At 37.1% G+C, this 9,792-nt stretch overlaps 1 protein-coding gene across 3 annotated transcripts in view; it reads left to right on the plus strand.

Moving 5' to 3' along the window:
- The window catches only part of LOC107607370, a 6,311-nt gene extending 4,866 nt beyond the window's left edge, over positions 1-1,445 (plus strand). For all 3 annotated transcript variants that reach the window (XR_002350048.1, XM_021105981.1, XM_021105982.1), the window contains one exon: positions 1,046-1,445. The gene's annotated coding sequence lies outside the window, so the exon portion shown is untranslated. The remainder of the gene's footprint in view (positions 1-1,045) is intronic.

The raw sequence follows: 9,792 nt of genomic DNA on the forward strand, positions 1-9,792 counted from the left end.
GGCTGTGAAAAGCATGCAGCACCACACTGCAGGTATATATAATCTAGATTACTGTTGAAACTATAGCATGTCAGTTTGTACACTAAATTATAACTAATATAGCATATATGATATAACTATGATTCATGCCTATTATGTGTGCACTGCAGTTACACCCTACATTTGGGAACTGCTTGTTGGATAGTTAATTTATCTTTTCATAAACATTGTAGTGGCTTTGTTATATTTGATATTTTTTGTATCCTTTTTCTTGGAAGGCATATTCAATTCTGAACAACTGAAACCATTATTTTGAGTGAAAAAAGGTTAATTATATAACAGTTTGAGTAAACAACAGTAGTAGAAAGTAGAAACAAAAGCACATATGGGGCACCATTATTTATCTGTGGAAGATAAGCAGCAAAAATAAAAATGCATTCATGAATTATGTTTGTCATTATGGTAATTTCTTCTACTCTACGCTCTACTTTTCTGTAAAACAAATACAATTTTTTAAAAAAAATGAAAAAAGAAAAGGAAAAACCTAAAGAGTGTCTTAATTTTTTATTGTCTTGTATGATAATATGCTCAAACGCCTAAGGCTATTTTTATCTTTTTTTTTTTAATTATTTTCCTCATATTTGATTTCTCATTTGAAGAGTGCCACATATTTTTGCGGTTCATAAATCTTTTGCCATTTTATAAAAAGGTTCACTTTCTTGACTTGTACATTCTGCTTTAGTTCTTTTTCCAATATTACAGATTCTCTTTTACTTGTTCTCTCACAATGTGCATTCTCATGAACAAAACAGTTCCTTGTATCTGTCCATTGTAGACTCATTCCTTTTTTTTTTTAATTATTTTCCTCATATTTGATTTCTCATTTGAAGAGTGCCACATATTTTTGCGGTTCATAAATCTTTTGCCATTTTATAAAAAGGTTCACTTTCTTGACTTGTACATTCTGCTTTAGTTCTTTTTCCAATATTACAGATTCTCTTTTACTTGTTCTCTCACAATGTGCATTCTCATGAACAAAACAGTTCCTTGTATCTGTCCATTGTAGACTCATTCAAGATTTATTGGAAGAGAAAAACTTTGCAATGATAGAAGATATATGAAGGTGAATGCAGACTTCATCTTTGCTCGATATACATCATGTTTTCATGCTGACAAAGTTATATGTTCGAGTGGTTTCTTTCACGTGGATCTACTTGAAAGATCTGATGGGTTTTATTCAAACATATGGACCATGGTTAACCATGGTTTTCATCACAAGTCATTTTCCTGGTGCTAATCTCATGAATATGCCATAGTTTGTGTGGTCAGACAAGTGCATATATTTTTTAGTTGTGGATAATTTTCTTCATTTTTCCATCCAAATTTTGTAACTTTTTTTTTCTTTCTGATTTTGTAAAATATGAACAGACCCATTTGTATATAATATATTGGTTATGCCCCTGGTACATCAGCATTCATAGTGAAATTTATTGCTTATGCAAAACCTTTTTTTTATCATTATTGTAAATATATTTTGGTTAGAGATAATTTTTATTATTTAAAGAAATTATTTAGTATAATTATGTATTTATTTTTATTTTATAATATTTAACTCATTTAAATAAAAATGTAAAATTATATATGTAATAATATTATTAAATATTATGTTTTATAAAAAGTTATTAGAAAGCAATGGCCGAATAGGAATCACTCCTAAAAGCGTAGCTGTAGCCCAAAAAGCGTAGCCATAGCCTAAGGCATCATTTTTTTTCACTTTTGGCTACACTTTTCAAGTGTACCTGAATGGGTGTTTTTCTTGTAGTGATATATATACATCTTAGATATTTAGTTTAGCTTGCACTTTTAGCTTATTAAGTTGTGATATAGAAAATATGGATTAATTAGTTTAGTTTACCCTTTTAACATATGATAATTTGGTTTAATTGAAAATAAAGAGTAAACTAGAAACATTAGTATAATAGAATCACAACAATCCACACACTATATATATATAGCAATAAATGTTGTTTAATTTAACAACATTTCTTCAAGGAAGAACACTAAAATTTTAAGAGCCATCCTAAGATTCACATTGAGAATAATGGAAACTCTTGATTTCTACTTGCATGACATACATAACTGATATATAGCAATAAATGTTGGTTAATTGACAATATTTTTCAAGGAAAATACTTATTTTATAAAGAGCCATTCAAAGATTCACATTGAGTTGAATGGAAACTCTTGATTTCTACTTGCATGACATACATAACTGATATATGGTTTTTTACCCAAAGAACACACAATCCGTGAGTTTCTTAGCTTAATTGTATGGTTACATTTAACCATAAATTTCATTCATGTGTGTTTCGCACTTCTTCTCTATGCTTGTAATCTTTACTTTGTTTCAATCTATATGTCCAATATAGAATGTAGATACATAAATGCATATGATTGAGGCCATTATTTGAATTTTTGCTCACTTATCCCAAATAAGCCTACCTCCTACATCACCCTTATTAGCCCCTTGAGCCTTTTAATCCCCATTTGTTCTATAACCACATCACTAGCCTTAAGCAGAAAAACAAATTAAAAATCCCAAGTTGAATCCTTGGTTAGCTTAAGATAGAAATTGTGTATCCACTAAATATGGGAATATGGGAACATGGGTTGATAGGAAAGGATTAAATTAAGAAATTAATCAGAAATTTGGGAGCATGCTCATGTGAAACTAAAATAATTGAAATACCATGTGCATTGAAAATATTGTGTTTATGTTTCAAAAAAAAATCCTTTTTAATTAAATAAATGAATAAGGGGACAAATTCACCCCAATAATAAGTTTAGTAAAGGAATCAATGCACATGGAGGTAAAATCAAAATAAACTTGGTACATGAGTATGTGACACAAAAGTGGGGAAATCATGGGAAGCTAAGCATAATTTTAATTGTATAGAGTATTTGTATGTTAGGTGAGATCTTAGACTAATCAAGGATTCAATTATTAGCTCACTTAGCCTTATATATATACACCCTTACCTTTACCTTAGGCCCATTACAACCTTGAAAAAGACCTCATGATGTTTGTATGTATACATTCAATATTTGTTGATTGGTTAGATAAAGAACAAAGTTTTATAAAGCATGACTAGAAAAGAATAGAGTGATTAACCCCAAACACTGAGTGATTAGAGAGTAAACCCAAGTCCAGTGAGAGTTCAATAGCTCATGCCCATATATCCATGTTTAATTGTTAATTGTCTTGCAAGTTTGTGAAATATTTTAACGCAACTCAATTGTGAATGTGTTTTAATATGGTTTGGCCTCAATTGTACATATATGATTCCTTGAAAATGTGAAACAATTTAACCACATGTAATCTTTATATATATAAGTGAATAGTAAATAGAATTGCATGATTCATTTAGGTAGCTTGCTTTTAGAATAGATTGCATTGCATAAGATTCCACCATTCTACCTTTACCATTTCTCTTGGATTTAGCATGAGGACATGCTAATGATTAAGTGTGGGGAGGATGATAAACCCATATTTTATGATTCATCTTGTGCTCAATTAAGTGATTTTATCAATTCTTCACCCACTTATTCATGTAAATTGCATGGTTTTACTATTCCTTCCTTATTTTATGATATATGTGAAAACATGTTTCCTATGCTTTAAAAATATTAAATTTAAGTATTCTTTATTACCATTTGATGTTGTGATCTATGTGTTAAGTATTTTCAGACTTCATAGGGCAGGAATGGCTTAGAGGACAGAAAGGAAACATACAAAAATGGAAGGAAAGCACAAAAATGGAGTTTTGAAGAAAAGGCAACGACGCACACGCGTGGACGACGCGGACGCGTGCCTAGTGCAAAATGGCAGCGACGCATATGCATGGACGATGCGGATGCGTGCCTAGAGCAGAACACAACTGACGCGCACGCGTGACCAACACGTTCGCGTGATAAGGAAAACTCCCAGATGACGCGCACGCGTGACCCACGTGCACGTGTGACAGACGCCACGTGCAGGAATCTGCAGAAAATGCGCTCAGCAATTTCTGGGCCCCTTTTCGGTTAAGGCAAAGTCATATGTACTTGGTATTCACAAAATTAAGCATGAAAGAATCAAAACCAAGTATCAAAATATAATCGCAATCAAGGAATCCAACAAAGATTATAAACATAATGATGTTAAGTTAACATCCTTTTTAATACTTAGTAGTAATGAATGGTAAACAAGATTAACAATCTAACACTTATAATGAAAAAGAGAAAATGAAATAAAAACTAAACTAAAACTAACTAATCAACTACCTAACTAATTAACCAACTAAAATAAATGGTTATCAATGGTGTTTGAAAGTGTTGGATGAGGGGTAAGAGAAAGGAAGAAGAAAGAAGAAGGAGAGAAATGGAAAGAAGATGAGAAAAGAAGTGTAATGAAGGAAGGGCTTCCATGCGTACGCGTCCTGTACGCGTGCGCGTGGGTGGTGGTGCGATGGGCACTACGCGTATGCGCAGGTCACGCGTACGCATAGGTCACGCGTACGCGCAGGTCACGCGTACGCGTGCATGGCAAACCAGAGAAGGGACGCGTACGCGGGGGTTGATTTGTGCCTCAGGCACAGCGTTGGCGCAGTGTGGGCACAACTCTCTGGAAAATGGCTGGGAGGTGGGATTTTGGGATCCACGCGTACGCGTGCACGTGGATTTTAGGGTTTAGGGTTTTTCAAAATTTTTCATGTTTTTGCACAAATTTAAGCATTCCAAACCTCCAAACAGCTACCAAAACACCATAAAACCTTATTTAACACACTAAACTACTAAATAAACCCAACAAACTAATCAAAAAATGAAATTAAACTACTTTTACCAATATGTACAAAAGAGAAAAATAAAAAGATGTTTCCATGGTGGGGTGTCTCCCACCTAGCACTTTTATTTATTGTCCTTAAGTTGGACTTATGGGAAGCTCCTTATCAAGGTGGCTTGTGCTTGAAGCTATCTTTGAACATCCACCAATGCTTGAATCTCCAATAAGCTCCATTTCTCAAATCTAATATCTTCAAGCCTTGATGGAGTTCCGCACAAGCTATGAGCTTCCAAAGGTGATCCTCATGTATTCCCGAATCCCATATCTTGTTTCTACACCCATCTTCAAGTTGACTATCATTAATCCATGTGGTAAGCAAGGTGAATTCTCAATAAAGTGACCAAACATCATCCTAGACCCAAGCAATCTAGACCCACACCAACCCTTGCAATCAAGCTTTGAGCATCTAACCATAATGAACCTTGATTTACGATGCCAACCACTAACCATCTCTCTTTTGCTCTTAAAGCCACAAATATGTCTAAGTTGACCCTCCGTCTCAAGCAAACCGTATTCAAGTGGAATCTTAAAGCTTAAGTATAAGGAATTTACCCACTTGAATGAAAGAATGGATGGTGATGGCTTATGGAGGGGTGTCTCCAATGGCCTTGCAAACTTTACTCCCATGTTTTCTTCCTTGGTTATTTCCACCTCTTCGCAAACTACTTTAACTTCAAATCTTTGTTCATCAATTTCATCTAACTCTTCTCCATCACTCAAATTATATATGAGAGGATTAGAGAAATCTACTTCCACATTGCTTCCTATCTCATTAGGAGAAGGTTATTCAAAACTTGTTTTGGAGGTTGTGCACTTTCCTTGGAGGAATTTTCTATGATTTTACCTTCCCATGGAGATTCCGCATCTCCTATGTCTTCAACCACTTCTTCCTTTTCTTCAATGATCATAGGCTCCTCCAATTGTTCTAACACAATATAGCATTTCTCCTTCTCCACCGGAGTTTCCAATCTCTCCCTCATGCTTTGCTCTTCAATTGATTCTCCACATGTGACCATGGGAGTGCTTTGAGTGCTCAAATATTGGGAGGCTAATCGGCTTACTACCTCGATCAAGGTAGCCACGAATTCTAGTGTCTCCCTTTGCATCTCTCCTTGCCCTTGAAGTATAAGGCCAAGGGTTTCATCCATTGAGGATTGGGGTGGATAAGAGGATTCATTGTCTTGGAGAAAGGGTTCATAATAGGAAGGTGGTTCTTCTTGGTAAGGGTATAGTGGTGTATATTGAGGTGGCTCTTGGGAGTATTGATATTGGAATGGTGGTTCCATGTATGGCTCATATGGTTCAAAAGATGGTTGGTAGGATGGATATGGATTAGAGTCATATGGAGGTGCTTGGTGAAAAGGGGCTTGTGAGTATGGTTGAGGCTTATATTGAGGGTATGGCTCATAGTCATATGGTGGTGGTTCTTGAAAGTCACTAGAGGATTCACCATAGCCTTTGGATTGATATGCATCATAGAATGGCTCTTGTTTATAGTCTATTGGTGGAGGTTGTTGGCATGAAGATTGATCATATGCATATGGTTCCTCCCACCTTTGATTGTCCCATTCTTGATACACATCCTCATGGAAGTTCTCATTTCCTACAACATAGTTAGAACCAAACTCATAGCCAAAGTGAGAATTCATGATAGCAAGAGAAAATGAAAACAAAATCAAATAAGAAGCAAGAAAATTAAATCCTAAAACTAGCAAGAACTAACAAAGAAGCAAAAGGCAAACCTATTTACAATATTCACATATATACAATAACCAATAACAAGGCACACAATTGCAACTCCACGGCAACGGCGCCATTTTGATGATTAGATTTTTGACGGTTTAGAATTTCACTAATGAAGTCTCGTTGTAAAGTATAGTTTTTAAACCAACAATAGTCCTTTCATACAAAAATTTTGTTTGTCACAAGTATAAACCCCTAAAATTATAAACCGAAGTATTCAAACCTTGGGTCGTTCTCCCTAGGAATTGCGATAAAGTGTCTTGTTATTGGTTATGAGTTATTTTTGGGGTTTTGATAAGAGACATGAAAGATAAATGGCAAGGAAGTAAACTAATAGCTAAAAAGGTCTTGGCAAGGGTTGGTGGTCAAGGATCTCTATCCCTATCACTAACCACAACATGAGAATTGGCAAGGATCAATCCCATTAAATCATCCTCTAACTAGTAAAGGAAAGTCAAATGAGCTATATTAATCCAAGTCCATAAGTCCTAGCTCTCCACTAATTGAATTAATGAGAATTAGAGTCAATGGCTCCCAATCATCAATTACTTGGACATTAGTAACTCAAGAATTCCTAAGTTACCTTTCCAAGCCAAGAGCATAAAAATCTATTCTAACATCCTTCCAAGCATTTCATCAAACACTTGGAAGGCATAAAAGGAAAGCATAGTAAAATTGCAAGGAAAGTAAATCTACACTACTCAATTGCAAGGAATTAAACAACAACAATTCAAATGAATGATAAAGGAACATGAAAACATAATTTGCATTAAAGAGAAATAGAAGAACAAAAGTGCATCAACATAAAAGTAGAGAATTATAAGAATTAAATGCTAAACTAGAGAGAAGAGATATAGAAGAAGAAGAATTACAAAAGGAAAAATGAATCAAAGCATGAAATTAACCTAGATCTAAGAATTCCTAATCTACATCAAACCTAATCCTAATCCTAGAGAGAAGTGAGAGCTTCTCTCTCTAAAACTAACTTTCCCTCCAAAAACTAGACTAAAACTAAAATATGAAGTAGTGTGTTGATTCCTCTTTATTCCTTGGGTTAAATAGCATCAGAATTGAGTTGGAATTGGGCCTGGGAAGCCCAGAAATCGCCCCCAGTGGATTCACTTTAAGTGGGTCACGTGCGAACAACGACGCGTACGCGCACGTCACGCGTACGCATCGCTTAGCGATTTTCCATCCACGGGTACACATCATGTGTGCGTACGCGTTGCCTTGCGACCTCGTCGTTTCACGCGTGCGCATCTGCTGCGCGTGCACGTGGAATGAATTTCTCCCAATCCTTGCTTTTCCATGATTTCTCCACTTTGCATGCTTTTCTCTTCATTCCTTTGATCCATTCCTAGCCTTTCCAATCTGAAATCACTAACAAACATATCAAGGCATCTAGTGGAATCAAGGGTGAATTAGAATTAACAATTAAGGGCCTAAAAAGCATATTTTCACACTTAAGCACAAATTAGGAGACAATCATAAAACCATACTATTTCATGGAATAAATGTGGGTAAGAGGTCATAAAATTCCCTAAATTGAGCACAAGATAAACCCTAAAAATGGGGTTTATCACGCTGCTTTTTGTGAATCTTGTCCCCCATGCCAGAGGTTTGGGAATATATCTAAGAAGGATGAGATGCCCCAACAACTTATGTTGTTCTACGAAATTTTTTATGTTCGGGGCATTGACTTCATGGGTCCATTTCCAAACTCTAATGGTTTCTTATATGTACTATTAGTTGTTGATTATGTTTCTAAATGGGTGGAAGCTATTTCCACCCACACTGACGATGCTAACGCTGTTGTTTCCTTTGTTTGGAATAATATTATCTGTCGCTTTGGATCACCACGAGCACTCGTGAGTGATCAAGGCACTCACTTCTGCAATAGGAGATTAACAGGTCTTCTGAAGAAGCATGGGATTGTTCACAAGGTGGCTACAACTTACCACCTCTAGACCAATGGACAAGCCGAGGTATCTAACAGAGAGATAAAGCGTATCCTGGAGAAGGTAGTCAAGCCTCATCGAAAGGACTGGAGTTCCAGGCTTACAGATGCGCTCTGGGCTTACCAGACAGCGTACAAGACACCAATCGTAACGAGCCCCTTCCGCCTAGTTTATGGAAAGGTTGCCACCTCCCCGTGGAGGTGGAGCACAAAGCTTTCTGGGTGGTATGGGAATGCAACCTAGGTTTGGCAGGAGCTGGAGCTGAAAGAAAGCTGCAACTACAAGAACTGGAGTGCCTTCGCCTAGAAGCTTATGAGTGCTCCAGACTATACAAAGAAAAGGTGAGAGCTGTTCATGACAAGAATATCAAGTGGCGAGAGTTCCGCCCTGGGGACTTGGTTTTACTCTACAACTTGAGGTTGTGTCTCATGCCAGGCAAGCTGAAATCTAGATGGGAAGGCCCCTACAGAGTGGAAAAGGCTGAACCGTATGGCATTTTCCACTTGAGCCACCCTTCCAACCCCAATGTCCTCAAGGTCAATGGTCACCGCTTGAAGCTCTACCACGGTGAGAAGATGAAGGACAACAAGGAGCTGGAGATCTTCCTCTTGGAAGATCCACCAACAGTAACGGACTAAGCTTATGGACCGTCCAACTTAAGGACGTAAAAGCAAAGTGCTAGGTGGGAGACAACCCATCATGGTATGATCGTTCCTCTTCATTCCTAATTCCATTTTATTTTGTTTTTCCTAGTGTTCGTTCATAATTTTGGCATATTCATCTGTATTCTGCATTAAAAAAAGGAGAGAGGGGGTTCGACGCGCAAGCGTCGCTGACGCGTACGCGTCATGCGTGAACTCACAACACCAAGGCAGTATACAGAGAGTTGGGCAGACCACACATGTGCGCGTCGCTTGCGCTTTCAGCAGACCACGCGTAAGCATCCCTGACGCGTACGCATAACCCAAGAAATCAGCGTCAATAGCGTGCTAAACAGAGAGTTTTGCGTGAGTGAGGCGACCTTCACGCGATTCGCACAACCCAGGCCACGCGTGCACGTGCCAAACACTTACGCGTCACTTGGATTTTACGCGACCCATGCGTACACGTACCGTTCACGTACGCATCGCATGCGAGACACAATTAAAACAGTCCACCGTCAGATTTCAATTATCCCTCCCCCAATCCTAATTCTCTCTCCTTCCTAATTTCTTTCTTCTTTCTTCTTTG

Source organism: Arachis ipaensis, chromosome B07, assembly GCF_000816755.2.
Source record: "Arachis ipaensis cultivar K30076 chromosome B07, Araip1.1, whole genome shotgun sequence".
Lineage (NCBI taxonomy): Eukaryota > Viridiplantae > Streptophyta > Magnoliopsida > Fabales > Fabaceae > Arachis > Arachis ipaensis.